Source organism: Falco cherrug, chromosome 16 (assembly GCF_023634085.1).
Source record: "Falco cherrug isolate bFalChe1 chromosome 16, bFalChe1.pri, whole genome shotgun sequence".
NCBI classification, from domain to species: Eukaryota; Metazoa; Chordata; class Aves; order Falconiformes; family Falconidae; genus Falco; species Falco cherrug.
Genome location: NC_073712.1, coordinates 7,559,650 through 7,576,877, shown reverse-complemented (window position 1 = coordinate 7,576,877; position 17,228 = coordinate 7,559,650). Strand labels below are relative to the sequence as shown.

Here is a 17,228-nt window from a genome sequence, read left to right as displayed (position 1 = left end):
TGTTTTTCAAAGGCTTGTGCTAGGCTGGCAGGAGAGGCCAGGGTGGGTGGCTCTGCGGTCAGCTGCTCAATCCCAGGGAAGGATGCCTTGGCTCCCAGCAGCGGGAGGTGGCAGGGCTCCCTGTCCCAGCTGGACGTGGCCACTGTGGTTGTTCTCTGGCAGCTTTTGGCAGGCCGGGAGGTGTGAAGATCGGTGGCTCCAGGCGCTCTGCGGCACACGCAGCTTTTGCGCTGCTGGGGGTGATGTAGCCTTGGCAGAAACCCGAGTTGCCAACTCCATTTCATAGATGGTGAAACTGAGGCTCAGGTGTCACTGTCCCCACCTGACTGGGAGCAAGCGGCGTGCAGGGGGCCCTAGCACAGAGACCACCCCCCCCAAGCGCTGGCGGGGAGCTCTGACCCAACCAACGTGGGACCGCTCAGGGCAGGGGTGCGGGGGGGCGGCTGGGGGAGCCTCTAGCGCCATCCCATCCCCGCAGCCGTGCGGTGCCCTGGGGGATGGGGGGGGTGGGGGGGGTGGTGCAGCCCCGCTCCCCGTGTCGCTTCGGGGCTTACGTTACAAGGCGAGGCGGCTCCCTCGGGCAGGCGGGCAGGGACGCGCTGCCCCCCGGCGGGGCCGGGCTCAGCCCCGCTCCCGGCGCCCCGGCTGCGGAAGGGTTAAGCGCGGGGAGCGGGGGCGGCGCGGGGGCGGGCGGCGGCGGCGGGCGGGGAGCGGGGAGCGCGCCGGGGCTCGGGGCTCGGCGGGAGCGGGGAGCGCGCCCGGGCTCGGCGGCGGGCGGATGCCGGGGAGGGCGGAGGGGAGCCGGGGCTCGCCGCCGTACTCGGGCAGGGCTGCGGAGGCACGGGAGGCCGGCGGAGCCGCGCCGCGCCGGGGGAGGCTGAGGGGCTGCAGGAAGGCGGAGGAGTAGCGGGAGCCCGGCCCTGGATTTCCATGGTGCCGGGGGCCGTGTGGATTACCCCGCCGTGAGCCGGGGAGCCGGCACCCCCAGGAGGCGGGCGGCATCGGAGCAGCGAGGTCTGGTGAGTGACCGAGGCTTGGCGAGGGGCTGCTGCTCGCCCCGGGCATCCCCGGGGGTGCGGGGCATCCGCGGGGCTGGGGCTCCCCCGGGCATGCCCTCCGCCGCGGTGCTGCCCGGAGGGTGCGGGGTGCGGGGGGGAGGTTTGGGCTCGTTGTACCCCCCCCCACTCCCCCAGCCCGTGCTGACCGCGGCCCCTTCCTGCGGCCGCAGGCGCGGGTGGCACCGAGGGCTGCAGACCGCGGGGCGGTGCTGGCGGCGGCCCCGGCCCCCCCCCGCCGTGCGCCGGTACCGGCCGTGCCCGGGGAAGCGGCGCCGCGGGCAGCAGCGGCGGCCGGGGGGCTGCCTGCGGCTGGGGAGACAGGGAGAGACCCCTGCGAGCATCCCTGCCCTGGCCAACCCCCCATTCCCCCCGTCCTGTTCTACCTGCGGACACACGGTCTCCGTGTGTGTGTTTTCTCGTTAATTCTGCTGTCGTTTGTTACCGCTCAGTCACGGTCTGGAGCAGTCAATGCACCGGAATAAACTCATTTACCGTAAAAAAGTTAACTGTTGGCAAGGAGGGACTTTTTTGAAAACACCCCTGAATCCTGAGGGGGAAAAAATCCCTATTAAAACTTTCCTAAATCCCTTTTTGAAAGGCGATTGGGGAAGGCAGAAGCACTTGTGCTCTCTTTGGGAAAACCGAACTTCCCTGTGCTCGTCCCAGTGTTCCCCAGCCCCGCAGCTGTTCGGATGGAGCCTGGATCGCAGGGAGGTTGCTGATGCCACTGTCCCCTCTCCGGCTGTGACCTCCGTTTAACCTGGCACGGTCAGGCATTACAGCCTTTGTCTCCATTCAAGCTATGGCCAATACTTTCATGTTGCTGGAGGTGAAGTGAATGATGTTCAATTAATCTGTGTTCTAAGGGGTATCAGAAAGTCAATAGGTTAATATTAAGTGAGGTGAATAGTAAGTGGTGGAGGAAAAAAGCCTGTACATCTGTGACCAGCAGTTCAAGGTGCTGGCTTGGAGGTGAGGGGATGTGAAGTTAGCAGAGTACCATGATGTAAAAACCTACTGCTGACAGGGTTTCCCTGTTACTTGCTGAGCACTTGATGCTTCACTGGGAGCTTGAATGTGTTTAACAGATCTTGGCTGACTCGGGGAGACGGTCTTGTCTCTCCTTCTCTGGATGGCTTCATTGATACGGTGTCTAAAAGTTAAATCAAATGACCTACTTTACAGCTGCAAGACAGATGCCTCAGAAGAAATCTGTGCCATCTTCAGAACAGATGTTTAGCTTTTTTCCTGTAACACAGAGGTGTTAGAGCCTTTAAAATGCTTTTTTTTTTTTTTTTTTTTGTCTTTACTGCTGTCCTTTTGCCATTTGTTGTCACTTTGAGGATCCTCAAAGCTTAAGTGTGGTATTTTCGGGGGGTGAGGGGGACCAGACAAAATAGCTTTGATTTAAGAAAGTTGGTGCAAGCAATGAGTAACGTGAGTGTACGACTGCCGTTGTGAAATGGCTTATCTGGCAAACCAGTCGTCTTTCTCAACTCTTCTAACCATATCTATAGCGCTTGTTGCAAGAAGATAAAGTAACCCAATTTACTCTTCATTGTCTTTATAGTGTTGCTCGATGTAATTAATCGCAGAGTTTCCCCCCGGCTTATAACAAGTTTGTGCAGTGGAAACAGGTAACAGATGCTGCATAAGATCTGTACAATATCCAGCAACATGATAGAAACAGCTTTCCCTGGTGCTTTTGCCATGCTCCGTCTTGTTCTTCGTGTTAACCCTGAGCTTGCCCTGCCTCTCAGCAGAGGGGAACTTCAGCTGGATGCAGAAAGGAAAATGCAGATCCAGGCTGGCTGTGGGAGCCTGGAGAAGAGGTGGCTGCTACTGCCCTGTGCTCTTTAACTCTCTTCAGCAAATTGCATTAGTATGTGACAAATTGGCTTGCAAAGCAGCTAAATGGAAATGACATTTGGAGCGGTTTGCTGTGCAGACCCTGCGGTGTCTTGGAGAAACATGTGATTTGCACTATCTTCCCAAGATTTCCAATTTAACTGCTGCTACCAGGCTTTCCAGAACTTACTTTGGGAACTCCTGTGGCAGCTAAATGTGGGAGTCTAGAGCACATCTTGGAATAACTGCCCAAGTGCTAGGGCAGATGTAGGTGCAGACTGTCTCATGCCGTAGGCAGCTTGTGTGAAGGCTCGAGCTAGGGAGGGAAGCAAAAGCTAATATGCAGGAATTGCACGGGGCATGTGGCAAGGAGGCTGAGGGTGGCAAGCTGTGCTGCCCGTTTCCTGCGGGAGCCAGGCTGCGTCTCAGAAGTACCTTTGTTCAGCTGAGGTTGTTTCAGTGACTCTCAGAGGAGCGGGCTCTGCTGTACGGCAACAGGGAAGCATACACCTGCTTCTCTCATCCCCCTTCTCCAAGCACATACGCGTCTGTTTGAACGTGGCAGTGATCAAGCTGTTTTAATTGGCCCCTCTGCAGTTTGAACAATAAATATGTAATGGGGGAGGGTGCCCCCCTCTTCTGCATGGCGTTGAGGCTGTCATTTTTGATGGGGAAGCGTGTGCTCTCTGCTCGCCTCGTCCCTGCACGCTCGGGCACCGCGCTCGCTCCCGCTCCAGCCCGTCTCTTAACAGCGTGTGAAAACTGCACTCCCCCATCTGTGTTTGGCATCCTTAAAAAGAAAGAAAAAAAAAAAAAAAAAGATGAACCTGAGCATGCAGTGCTCCTGAGACAGGCCCCTTCACATTTCTAAACACTCTTGATTATTCAGCTAATCTTTATTTCATGGGCCTGTTACAAGAAACACAAACGGGGGAGAAAGTAGAAGGTGGTGACACATTTAAAATACACAAGAAAAGTGCTGGCAGGAATATAATCGTTCTTATTCCAGCAATATGAAATATTTATAGGCCTAAGTTGTGGCAAGATTCTCTGCCCCCCCCTCCCACCTAACTCTGAAATGTTTTTCCCAGTAAAGGAGTAACTGGGAGGTGCTGGCCATGCTGCCAGCAGAGTAGCTGCCTGCAGGGCAGGGGCACCCAGCCGCCCACCCGCCCAGCTGGGCACTGCATCCATCGGCCCATCCCTGTGGAAGGGAAGGGACAAGGTGGCCACAGGCAGGGAGAGGGTGGCCGCAGCGGCTGCCCAAGCTGCCCAGCTTGCACCGGGAGTGGCGCGTTGTGTTACAGTCTGTTAACTCGAAATAATTCAGAAGCGTCCCCTCGGCGAGCCTGTGAAAAGCCCCCTTTGAGGTGCCCAGTGTTTTGTAGGAGCCCGCTGCTCCCCCAGGGCATTCTGCTATTAATTCATTAGATCTGAGGGTTTTTTCTCTCTTCCCCTCTCTTTTCTCAGTCCCCCCCCTCCCTCCCTGGCAATTCAAACAGTGATGAATGGACAAAAATCCCTCAAGGGAAACATTTTTTCACTTAGTTACAAAGATTTCATGGCTAATTAGAGTAAATGTGGTTTTTAGAGTGTTAATCTCTTAACCAGCTTGGCTAGGAGGCCACCGCCACAACAGCAAAGGGGAGGGCAAGGGGGAACCAAGGGGGAAAAGGTGCTACCAAGTTCTGCCTGGGGCCGAGCCACAAACACCGATGGCTGGATCTGATGCATCTTTATCACCAAGAGCATCCTGTGGTGATCTCTTTAGCTTGGCTAATTTGGTGCCCACCTTCCTTCCCAGGGCACAGTGCAGGGCTAGGGCAGGCTCGGCTGTGTGAAACTTGAAGGCGTTTTGGTCTAAGGGGGCCACGAGCTCTTTGTCTGCAGAAGTGGTGCAGAGGCAGCCTCCGGGATGAAAAGCAAAGCGGGAACAAAAGCAGAATTGAGGGCAGCGTGCTGTCCTTGGGCAGCAGAGGCGGCCACCCGGGGCTTCTGTTCAGATTCTTTCTCTGCGGTGAAAATGTATGTATTTACTACGTGGTTTAGTGCCAGCGAGGGAGATGGGCTGCGATCACACCGGGCAGGTGCCTCGGGCTGGGTCCCCACGTGCCGCTGCACCAACCATCACGGGGTGGCCACGATGCCCCCAGCCCGCTTTCTGCAGCGAGCGCCTGGGCTGGCTGGGGGAGCACACGGTCCAGGTGGCACTTTATCATCAAAGGTAGATGTTTTGCTGCTGTGAAGGGATTTATGCTTGATGTCTGCTGTTTTCTTCCTCTGCTCTGGTCCCTCCCGTCTGCACCACCTCCCCGGCATCTGCCTTTCCAGCCTGGTTTTGTCTTTGTCCCAAATGGCTCTGGCAAAAACAGGGTGAGTGATCTGTGAGGGGCTCCTGGCTGCAGCCCACCTCCCACCCTGGACAGCAAGGCCAGCCAGCGGCTGGTGCAGAGAGAGCTGGGGAGGAGATGTGAGTGGGATGTGGGCTTGAAATTCCTTCTCATCCCACTAGAGGGGATCCTCCGGATCAGGCTGGCGGAGCCCAACTGAAAAATGAACGTAAAACCGGCAACTGGCATCTCAGGCTCTGGCTGGTGTGTGAGCCCTGGTCCCCGATGGGGCTGCGAGTCCGACTCGGCGCTTTGCTCAACACAGCACTTGGGGCTGGGGGCAGGACGGTTTTGGTGCTTTTCAGAGATTCCTGGCCGAGGTGGGCTGACTGTGGCTGCCTCTTCCTCACTCCTTGTCCAGGAAAGCGTGGCTTAGGGCTCCTCTGTGGTCTGAGCCCAAGTGCTGGGAGCCACCGGGGCTGGGGGTGAGGCTGCTCCAGCAGTACTTTATCAGGATGGCACAAGTTTACCAAACACCAGCGCAACACATGTCTATGATGTACCTAATCTGTTGCATGCTCTCTGCTGGGTTTTGAGTCTGAATTTATCATCCATCTGTGCGTTTTAGAGGGCTTGAGTGATGCTGTCAGCCTGAGGCTGGCTGCTGGCTGCTGCGTGGCAGGGGGCTGCCAGGGACAGGGTGCTGGGAAAGAGGTGCCCTCCCCTCCGTTATCGGATAGAGCCCATCTCATGTTTCTCACTGTAATCGCTGCTTCTGTCTGGGTGAAATCGAACTGGGAGGTGGTGATGGGGGGGAATGAAAAGCGAGATAAATGTATCATATTATGAAAATTTAATCCTGCTTTGCCTGGGCTAAAATTACATTCAGAGCAGGAGATAAAAGGCATCAGAGTCACATTATAAAAAAAAAAAAAAAAAAGTCCAGATCATCTCCAAAGGCAAAGCGATAGCAAGCCTGGGAGAGCCCTGCCAGCCAGGGTCCCCGCTGTGCCGGGGAGGCAGTGAGGGCTGCTCCTCCATACCTGGCAGTGGGACCAGCCCTGTCCCTCAACGACCCTGTCCCGGGACCAGCCCTGTCTCGCACCCTGTCCCAGGACCATCCCTACCTGCTGCCTGGAGCTGTGCTGGCTCAGCTCTGTGCTGGGAGCCACACTTGGTGCCATCTTGCCACTTGGCAGAGGAGAGATACCTCTTCCAAGAAGCAGAGGTCCCCTGGGGAAATGTTATCCAGCAGATGTGTTTCTGTTAGCTCCCTACACCCTGTGCCTTGTCTCCTGTGGGTTCCTTAAAATCTCGGTGTGGATGGGTGGCCCCATTGTGTGATGGGCTCCTGTCTGGCTGGGGATCTCCTGAAGTGCAGGAGACCTGGAGAAGCTCTCTGCTTTTCGGAGTTCCTGCCTACTCCGGCCATTCCCTCTGATGGGGCAGATGGCAGCAATGCTGGGAAGTGCCCAGCACCCGTCCCCATCCCCGTGCATTTTTGGGGGTCCAAGGATGCGGTGGAGGGCTCCTGCCTCAGCCAGGCCCTGGCTCTCTGGAGCTGGTGCATGTTGTGCTTAGTGTGACAGCAGCTTTCCCAGCAGGAACATCCCTCACAGCCCTTTTCCTGCTCCAGCACCACTTCCTCGCTTCATAAAAGTGAAAGGTGATGTCTGAGTAAATATTACACTGACCTCTCACCTCACCTCCTCCTGCCACCACTGCTCCTTTCTCAGGGCTCATTAACGGAGCCATCGGCTGACCCGGGGCTGAGCTGCCGAAGGGGTCGGTGCTGGTGCACGAGAGCGGCAGGAGCCCAGTGCCGGAGCAGGAGCCCAGCGCCTCGCGGCGGGGAGCGGGACGGGAAAGGCAGTCTCCTTCCTGGCTGCCGCCCAGGCTGAGCCTCCTCCCAAGCGTGGTAGGTGGATGTGAGATCAGTCTTTGCTGGGGCTCGGTGGGGAGCAGTGTGGGCTGTCCCGGTGGGCGCCGGTGCCACGTAGTGCCATAGCCATGTTCACAGCTCAGCCTTGGCCACTGGTGCTGGTGGGAGCAAGGGGAGGTGCTGGTTTAGGGTGTTGCTGCTCTCGCAGAAGCCTCTGGGAACAGTTACACCAGCAAAAATCTGTGTGAGCAAGAGACTGTTCAGAGGAGTGGGTGCAAGCGGGAGGAGCTGAGCATCAACCTGGCCTCTGCCTCTCCATGGTGACTTGGAGGGGCCAGGAGGGCTCCCCGAGAGCTGGACCAGGGGTTCTGCCTGCCGCGGCCTCGGCTCAGGGATGGGGCTCAGCAATGGGAGTGCCGGGATGTGGGGGACAGCTGTGGGGGGAAGCCCTTGGGATGCACAGGCAAATCTTACTCCGTTTTCCCAGTGAAGGGATAGTTGGATGGGGGAGTGATAGTCCTTGGAGAGGCCATTCCCTGCGTATATCAGTGAAGGTTAAAGGAAGAGGCTTATTTTGCTTTCAGCTCCTGGCTGGCTTTTAACAGCATTTGAAAAACAGCGGTTTTCATTCCTGCAGCAGCTCGGTGTCAGACTCTGGAGCCCCATTTCCCTGTACCGTGTCTTGGGAAGCCGCACGGCACTGGGGAAAACAGGAAACCTCTGGGGCAGCGCCGGGCTGTTGCTCGCTGGCGTTGCTGCCCGTGACGCGCGCCGGGAAGGAAGCAGATCCACTGCGGCTGGTCCAGGAGCCGCCGTCAGACCCTGACTCAGCGTGGAATAAGTTCCTCGTGTTATTTCCAGGCTCAGTGAGCCTAGGAACAGATGCCTCCCGGAGAGATTTATGTGTAGTTTTTCCTCTGTAGCAGTTTCATGTCATCGGTAAGAGAGAGCTCAGAGCGGTCCCTCGTGTGCGGCGTGGCGTGCTGGAGGTGGCGGAGGAAACTGGGCATCCAGCAGGAGAAGGGCAGACATCTGGAGGAGTGCGGGGGTTTTCCTCGGTGTTCATGTGTAACACCACTTTGCTTTGTTAACCTGGGAACGAGCTTCCAAAAAGTGAGTTTGAGCTCCAAGGTTTTAAGATAAATTATAATACTTGAAATGAGGCTTTGAATGCTTTTTATTTGCTTCTTGATTGCTGGGCTTTTAGAGTTTGCCTTGTCAAGGTTTTCTTTATAGCCCAAAGTGGCCATTTTTCCCCCCGGGAGTGGGAAGCTGAGATTCTGGGAATTGGCTGTTGGAAAAGCAGGTGTTGTAGTGAATGTGCATGGGTCGGTAGCAGGGTTAAAACCTCCCAAGTCACCTTACTGAAACAGGCTATTTCCCACCTCTTGGAGAATATTACAAGAGCAGCAGTAAGTGCGGCAGACCACAGCGGGCTGGTTGCTTGCCCAGGTAGCCAAATACGAGGGATTCACGTGTAGCCAGTTCATGTGAAGAGCTTTGTTCCCTGTGGCTGGGTAGATTTATTGATGTCAGAGCACAGAAATGGTAAGTTGGCTGCTTAACAGGGATGTTACAGTTCAACTCCATAAAACACACAGGCTGTCTCCTCTACTCATTCATTTGCCAAGTCCCCCAAAAGTCGCAGTGACAGGAGCAGAGGATGGAGCGCTGCCCTCATGATCATATTTCCTGTCTTTGCTGGTTTATGTCACAGCCTGTAATGTTATTTAAACAAAACCAAAAAACCCACAAACAAACCACAAAAAAAAAAACAACAAACGCCTGTGAATTTCCTTTTCATCTTTAATGGAAGTGCGAAGAGGTGGGGTGGGGAGGAAAAGGGAGCATGCCTGTAGGTTTCCTAACTGGCTACATTATTCTTATGCTGCAGATTTGCCATCTTGCCGGGTTTAAATCTGTGCTGAAGGTAAAACATGGGAGGTCCTGCCCTTCTGGATGTCGAGAGGGGCCAAGAGTGGTTGGGGTGTTGCAGCTTGGACTTGGTGTAGGAGCACAGGGAGGTCCCAGCAGCAAACCTCAAGTCAGAAATCTGCTCCTGCCAAGCTGTTCCCAGTTATTCTGTGTGGTTCAGGGGACAGCGGGGGGTGAGTCTGCGTGCTCCAGGCGTCTCGGTTATCCTGGGTTTTGAGGAGTGACTGTGTGGATGCGGTAGGCGTGCTTTATCAAAATTCACATGAGCACAGGGGAGCAGTGGTCTGTCAATATCTATAGATACAAACTGCCTGTCCAGCTGCACACCCCAAACATTTCTTCTGCTGTCTTCATTTTCTTGTCGATGCTGAGAGTAAGGTGCAAGTAAGAATGAAAATGCTTAAATCCTTTCCTTCGTTTAGCCGTTGACTCTGGGAGATGTAGGGCAGCCCGAGGCAAGGTTGCTAGGTGAGGGCTGGGTTTTCTTCATTTTTTCCCCCAAGTCTGTGTGTTGTGAATTGAGTGTTTTCCAAAGATGCTGCTTATGTACTTAGAGTGTGGGGAAAGTTCCTACTAAAATCTGGAGTAAGTAAATTGGGAGTAAAAGCTTCTCAAGGTCCAGCTTGGCATGAGAAATGCTTCTGTGTTTGTCCTAAACCTTCTAAAAATTCTGACCTTTGATGCCTGCCCCTCTGTATTTCCAAATCAATTTAACATGACGGAGGCATCATCCATTGCGTTACAGAGGCTGGAAGGGCCAGATGAAAAACATCCACAGTAAGTCATCTATTTGGCTGAGATATGATGCAGCAGCAAAACTTTCACCACAGGCTATTTCTCTCCTAGCTGTTGTAAAGTTTCCTCTGCAGTTTGCAGGGAGTTAATTGCAGTAGCACTGATGAGCCCTGCGTTTGGCTTCACTGGCGGAAGAGGAGCCTGATGGAGCAGGAATTGTGTTAAAGGCCCATTTGGTGGTAACGGGGTTTAGACTGCCTTTAAAAATCTCATAGCAACCAAGGAGCATGGGGAAGCACTCCAGAGTTCACTGGAAGAAAGAGGCAGGAGCCCCTTTGCTTGTCCACTGGGATATAATAAGGTGCCGGTACAAGTGCTTGCATAACGTGGCTTTTCAAGGCATAAATTGTGTGACAGGGCCAAATCTGTTCCATCGGTTCCACCAAATAAATTTTCTGACGTGGAGGTGGCCACAACTTGTCTTGGGCTGAGCTGAGAAGTGCTAGAACAAATTCACAGACAGAAACAAAAGCAGAGGCTGTTTTAAGGACATCCAAGGATGTTGTATAACTTGTTTTTAAAAAAATAAGCCCTGCCCAGGGTACTGGGTCAGTGGGAGGCTTAACCTCAGGAGTGACAAGTAAGGTGGGACTGGACTGGCTTTGCAGACAGTTTTTCACTTCTGAGTGTGAAATCAGCAATAAGGTTTGTTTTTTAACCATTCACTTCCTTGCAGACTTGTACGCAATGAGCCATGTGTCAATCCTATTCTTCGTATAATATCTAATTTACCTTTAAGTATAAAGGCACCGTCTCGCTGGGTGCGAGTCCTGCTGGCACAGGGCTTGGGCAGCTCAGCTTCCCTGCTGGCGCCTGCCCTCACACTGTCCTTTACGTGAGCTGCAAAGACCTATTGAAAACCAAAGAATTTTGGCTTAACTTCCTTCTCCTTCCAAGATTTAAAAAAAAAAAAAAAAAAAAAAGTTGTTTTCCCACAAACAGTGCGAATTTCAACCTGAGAAAAGGCAAAATATTGACTCATTTGTTCATCCCTGACAATTCCTGTTACGTTTTCTGCAAATTTCCATTAGAAACATGATACTTTGCCAGACTATCTGCTTTAGCCATTTCTCACGTGTGCGGGATCATTTGATTAACAGTATTATGAATCTTAACACGAGTCAGTTGGGCTTTGCTTCTGGCATCTTAAAAAGACAATGGAAGCAGCACTGAAGTGATCCTGGAAAATGCACCAGTTTTCCTTAGAGCTGCATGAAAACTCAAATTCAGGAGGGTTTTGTTTTGACCAGGCACCTCAACCCTGTGGTTTCAGTGGAAGTTCTGCAGCCTTCAGGCCACGGGTAGCTCGAATCATTGAATTTTGTCTTTGCCCCCCACAATCCTCGTGAGCTTGCTAGAAGTGTTTTGTGGATCTGGAAGACCAATTCGTGGTTGTAAAGGAGACACTTATAAAATGGAACCAGCTGAATATATGCTTACAACCTGCACTGGTTCTCACGCGTTGCTTTGCTCCGCTGTATTATGTAGAGCAAACTCCTCTGCAGCTGCAGCCTCTCTTGTCTGCCAAGGTATCGGTGAAGTCCTGCAACAAATTCAGCTGTAGCTTCTCTCCCTCCTAGATCCTCTGTAAGTTTTATGGAATCAAGGAAATTTCATCGTCAGTTCTCAACCCATCATCCCCTCGGTAGTGCATCTGGTCGGGGGTGATGAGGTGGTGTCCTCAAGGTGTGGGTTGCAAGTGCTGGTCCACGGTTGGGCTTCTGCAGTGCTGCCCTGGGAGGTGGGAGCAGCCAGGATGGGAACCGCTGCTGGGATGGGATGGGATGGGACTGGGGCCAGGGCAAGACAGCTTCCACGGGGGAGTGTTGAATTAAAGGGTGTGCGAGGAGCTCTCCAAGCAGGCAGGCTTGCTGCATTCCTGTGAAATACGGCCTTACAAGTCCTTGAAGGATTTATTGTTTTCCGGGCACTGCTGGACCTAGTCCGATAGGCTGGATATAGGAAGGAAATGACTCAGTTGCTCAACAGACAAGTGCAGCTTTGAAATTCAAAGAGGCAGGAGACAGCTGAGAGGCTCCAACTCATTCCCATCGGGAGCCGGGTCCCTGTGTGTCTGTTATTCTTTGTGCACAGCACTTGGGGGTCGCAGCCGGGACAGGGCAGGGGGTGGGGAGGGAGGAGGCTCTGCTGGGCAGCGGTCACACTGCGAACCAGCTGATGCCTCAAAACCCTCCGGGGTGAGAGGTTTTGCCATGGGAGAGCAGGTGATGGCAAATGAAGCTGGGGGCCGGTGAGGGGCCAGGCTGTGGTGGTGGGAGCAGCTGCTGGGCTCCGCATCTGCCTGACCATTGCCAATCAATTGCTGCCCCGGGGGCACAGCGTGGGGCACAGCTTGCAGCCGTCTAACAGCTTTGAGGTTTTCTAAGGCACGTTTCCCACCCGTGACAGGGTGCAGAAGCTCAGTGAGCCTTCTTGCAGATGAACTGCGTGAGGAGTTTGGGTGCTGCAGCTCTCCCGTCTCCTTTCCTCTCACCCATGTTGTCTGGAGCTGGCCCCACGGTGCCCGGCTTTGGCACTGTGGTCTGAGCTGTGCAGGGGTTTGCATAGCTGATGATTTTGCAAGACAAGTTCAGGCTTTTGGGACCTCTAAGCCATCAAGGTGTCCAGTCCCTCTGTAGCCTTATGCTGTAACTCCTGGCTAATGTCAGACATGGAAGTAAGCAGATGCTTTCTCCATCCTATTATCAGTTTGGTTGGAGAGAAAAAGAGAAATTTTTAAATGACAGAAAGATCCTTAGCAGAGAAACAAGAGTTAGTGTTAAAAATAAAGAAAACAAGACAGCTTGTTTCATCTAAACAGAAGGGTTATTAAACAGGCTTGAATTAATCAGTGATCTGCCAGAGCTCTGAAATTGAAAAGCAGGGCAGAGGAGCATGGAGCAGATCAGTGGGAAGAAGCCACTTTCTTGAGTAGACGTTGATGTCCAAATGCTGTAGGAGAGGAGATGATGTTCAGCTGATGGTGGGACGGAGATGAGATGGCTCCAGCCCTTGGGGTCCTTGGCTAGAGCTCAGAACATGAGGCTGGGGGTACCTGACTGCCAGCACTGGGACCCCCCCAGGCACCGATGCACAAGACCAGTATGCTGGGACCCTACCAGCAACCAGCCGCTGTCCGCGTGGCTGCGAGCTCTGCGATGGCCACTGCTTGTCACGCTCGGTGAAGCAGACTGGGCAGGCAATGGAGATAGGTTACATTTCCCAGGCTTCAGGCACCTCAAAACACTTTCCAAAACTCCATCAAGCATCCCAGTGATGCACTGAAAAGGGCAGGCAGCCCTGTGCCAAGAGGCTTTGAGAGGTAAAGGCACTTCCTTCTCGTCGCTGATAAAGCTGGTGTCGATTGCAGTTCATAGCACATCCTTCCACTAAGACAGGCCAGACGAGGGCTGGTTAATGGCCCCTGAAGGGTTCTTCAGTGCTGTGTGGCTCTCTCCTGCACCAACCTGTCTGCTTCGGTTTTGTTGTTAATTTAAGGGCTTTTTGCAGTTGTGTTCTGCCTTCCCAAATCCTCGTGATCCCACGGTGGTGCCTGGAGGATAATTTCTTCTGCTTCTGGGGTGGGACTGCCAGCATCGTGAGTGTCAGCTGAGATTTGGAGTGAAGCAGTCACGTAGCAGAGACGAATCTCTCCCTTCGCATGTTCTTCCACTTCCCATCGGGATGGCTCCTGCCCCGGTTTGGTGCCGTACCATCCCTACCCTCCCAGTGTGATGAGGAAGGCACAGTGATGGACAGCGCGATGGCCTGCGGTTGTGTAGGTAACTTGGTGGTTATTGCTCATAATCTCAAAAGATAATCCCGTTCTGGAGTGGCGTGGAGCATCATAACCAGTAAATACCTCTTGGATGGGGGAACATGCCTAAATGTGCACACAGGCAGTGGTGTCCTCTTAATTTCAGTGCTGCTGGCTGAGGGAAATCTATAGCTGCACAGTTGGGGATTCAGCATCTCAGAACCTAATTTTAACAAATGTACAATTTCCTGGTTTACTTAGGTAACAGCACTGTGGTTACTGTGTAAATACATCTGGCTGCCGTAGGGAGTGTTGGGGATAACGAACACCACTCACTGTACAGGGCTGGCACAGCCAAAGGATTTCTGTTTCAGGATTTCTGTTTAATGGAGTGGCTGGGGACCCATTTAATTTGAAGCTGGGGTTCTTCACTTGCCTGTGGTGCACTTGGAGTGAGGCCAGGAGAAGCTGCTGCTTATTTTTCTCCTCCAGTTCGGTGGCCGCTCTGTGATCTTCCCTCGTGCTGCACTGTAATATTCTCTTGTAATAAACTGCAGCTGGATGTCACCTGGGGAGACAGTGCTGGGCTGAGGCTCAGGAGATAAAACTCCTAGCTTTGCCACTGGGACCTTTTGACTAGCCTTGGGCAAATCATTTAATCTGCTTGCACCTAAGGTCACCATCCATTAAATTCTGTTTTGTTGGGAATAAAGTCCATGAATAATCAAATGATGTTCAGGTGCACCAGTGAAGAGGGGTGGATAAACCCCAGTCTGTCAGGACTCGGGTAAGAAACTAGAAGCAGCGCTTTCTAAGGGACATGCTGACCTGGATTGCCTGGAGGGGTGGTGGACTCTTTCTGGAGGTCCTTAAGGACAGTTAGAGAAATGTCTCTTGAATGATGATTATAGCTGGTCTGTGTAGCAGGAGAGTGGATTAGAGAATCGCAGCTTTCTGGCCGCAAACTTTTATGATTTAATGTTATCCAAAGCCAGTGACCTGTTTACACAGGTTTGAATGAAACTGAGACTTCCCAAAACTTGAATAAAGCAGCTATGAAACTGAAGAAGTGTTAAATTTTCCCTTTGTATCATACTTCAAGGCAACCAGGAAAATAAGGGTCTGTTCTGCTCCGTGCTCCGGTGCATTGTGTTGTCGCCAGCCTTGGGTCTGTCCTCGGGGACTGCATGGTGAATAAAGTCCTCTTTTCCCAGCACCTCTCTTGATGCAAGGTAATTTATAAGCTATTTCGCAGCAGTGTACTTAAAGCTCAATAGCTGCCAGCTGTGGTTTCTCAGATAGCAGGTGTCAAGTATCAGCACAGGGAAAGAAAAAGGTGTCTAATTTCTGCCACCTAGGTGTCCTTGGTTGATTATGAATTTTTCTGGACATCTTTTGGGGTTGGTGGGTTAAATGTCTCCAGCTGCACTGCACAGCTGGGTGTAAGCTGTGCTGAAGCCACAGCTGCGGTCCTGCTTTAGATTTGCCAGAGGAGCCAGTGCTCCCTTGGAGACAGTGATGATTTTATCAAAGAAATGCCTCCTTGCTGTGTGGCAGGGATGCTTCAGCTTCCTTGGGGGTCAAGAGGTAGCCGTGCCTAGGCTTGCTTGTCACCAGTGTCAGGGGAGAGCAGCTCTGCTCTGCTGAACAATCTCTGATCAAAGAGTTTATGAACACAGACGCACCAAGAAGCGCTAAACCAGTCCCTTACGCGTACTTTACTACAGTGCTTTATTCCTAGTAACTCCCTTCTGAGTTTTCCATCAAAGTGCATCATGTATGCATCGAACATCCAAGTGCCTCATGTATGAAAGCATTATCTCCATTTCACAGGCAGAACAACTGAGGCTGAGTAACACCGCTTGTCCAAGTCTGGGACCAAGCCAGGAGGAACGTCAGGTCGGGGTGCCGTGCCGTGCTCTCCAAAATGCAGTTGCAAAGATGGGGCTCACAGCAGATCTCTCGCTGGGATTTTCTGTTTCCCTTTACTCCAGACCTGTTGACATGTGTGTGTTCAAGGGGGAGATGAGGGGGAGAGGTGGCTTATCCGGTATGCATTGTACAAACAGTATCTGAAGTCTGGACAATATGAACAAATTTTGTGCATAATTCATGCAATCATGTTTGTTATCAGGGAAATGCCTTTTCATGGCTGGGTTTTGTTCTTCCCCTCCTCTTCCTTGTCCCAGGGCTGGAGGAAGCAATAGTCACAATACTGTATTTTGCCCTCTTAACTCTTTCTCAGAAAGCTGACAGGCCTGTGAAATACCATCCTTGTGAATAAGCAGCTCCGGGGAAGTGGGGACACAGCTCCCGGTGCGTCCCGCCTGCGGCTGCCAGCACAGCCCCCAGAGCGGGGACAGGCGCTGCCAAGGGACAGCGAAGCAGATGGGTGAGGCATAAAGGTGGTTTTCAGCCCCAGACCCCAAGGGTTTGGTGCTGCACGTTATCCTGTAGGAAAGGCTTGCAATTTGTCATCCCTGTGGTTCAGTAACCTCTGTAGAGACCTCAGACCTGATGCCAAGCACCTCGCTGGTGATTTAAACTTGCTTTTATTGTTGTTAAAAGTCTAAATATTCTAAAGGCAAAAAGAAAAGGCACTAAGAGCCCTCCTCATTGCTTTGTATTACAAACCTGTAATTACTTGATGTCAAGCTGCCAGTAACTTCAGTTGGTGTCGAACTCTGAAGCGAAGGATGGAGCTGGCTGTCGCATGCTACCTGGGTTTAAAACGCTCCGTTGCTGCACTTGTCTTCCTCGGCATGGCTGCTGCCATGTGCGATGGGTGCTGAGGCTCTCAGCTGCAGGACAGCAGGGAAAATCCTCTGCTCAGGGCTGCAACGTGCCAGGGCTTCCCTTGTTGGAGAAAGGCAAAGACATTGAGAGCAGGGAAGGGATTTGTGTGAGGGGACATGCAGGTTTCTGCTGGGTAAGGGGGGATTCGGCAGCGCTGGGCTCATCTGGCTGCAGTGGCTTGGCCAAGGAGGCAGGACTGAGACCAAGACCTCCGATCTGGGCTGGAAACATCCCATAGCTCAGAGATGCTTAGATCAGACAGTTTGGCTCAGAGCTTTTGTCTGTGTAAACCAAAACAAACCCCTGTTAATTATTGTAAGGTCTTCCTCCATAGCTGACAAATGTGTCCTGAATATCACTTCTTCAAACAGCATAAATCACTATGGCAGCATTAATGGTTGGAAAGGTTTCTCTGAAAAATTCCCGATGGGCTCCAGGAGGGATGCAGACCCAGCACGCGTGTTCTCACTGGTTCCGAAGAAATGGCCAAACTCTCAGCTTTTTTTCCTTGTTCCAGTTGGCAGACGCGATATGGAGCCAATGCAAAGAGAAAGGGTCAGGCTGATGCAAGGGTGAGGTTGTTCCAAATGGTTTGTTCTTGTATTTTGGTTTATATAGTGTAGCCTGCCCTTTTGGTGACCCTTTTGATAATTCTGGGGGATTTTTGACAGCCTGGTGACCTGCAGGGGGAGGTCAGCAGCCGAGCCAGCCTGTCTCCCTGCTCCTGGCCTCGCAGCAATGAATCTTATTTGACTATAAAAAGCAAAAAAGGCAGAATCCACCTCCAGCTTAGAAAGCAATCACGGGCCCATTGTCCTGCTCCCCAC

At 52.8% G+C, this 17,228-nt stretch overlaps 1 protein-coding gene across 1 annotated transcript in view; it reads left to right on the top strand.

The window, feature by feature from the left end:
• The first annotated feature begins 804 nt into the window (after nucleotides 1–804).
• The window catches only part of PLXNA2 (plexin A2), a 179,340-nt gene continuing 162,916 nt past the window's right edge, over nucleotides 805–17,228 (top strand). Inside the window, exon 1 of the mRNA XM_055728259.1 lies at nucleotides 805–1,019. The gene's annotated coding sequence lies outside the window, so the exon portion shown is untranslated. The remainder of the gene's footprint in view (nucleotides 1,020–17,228) is intronic.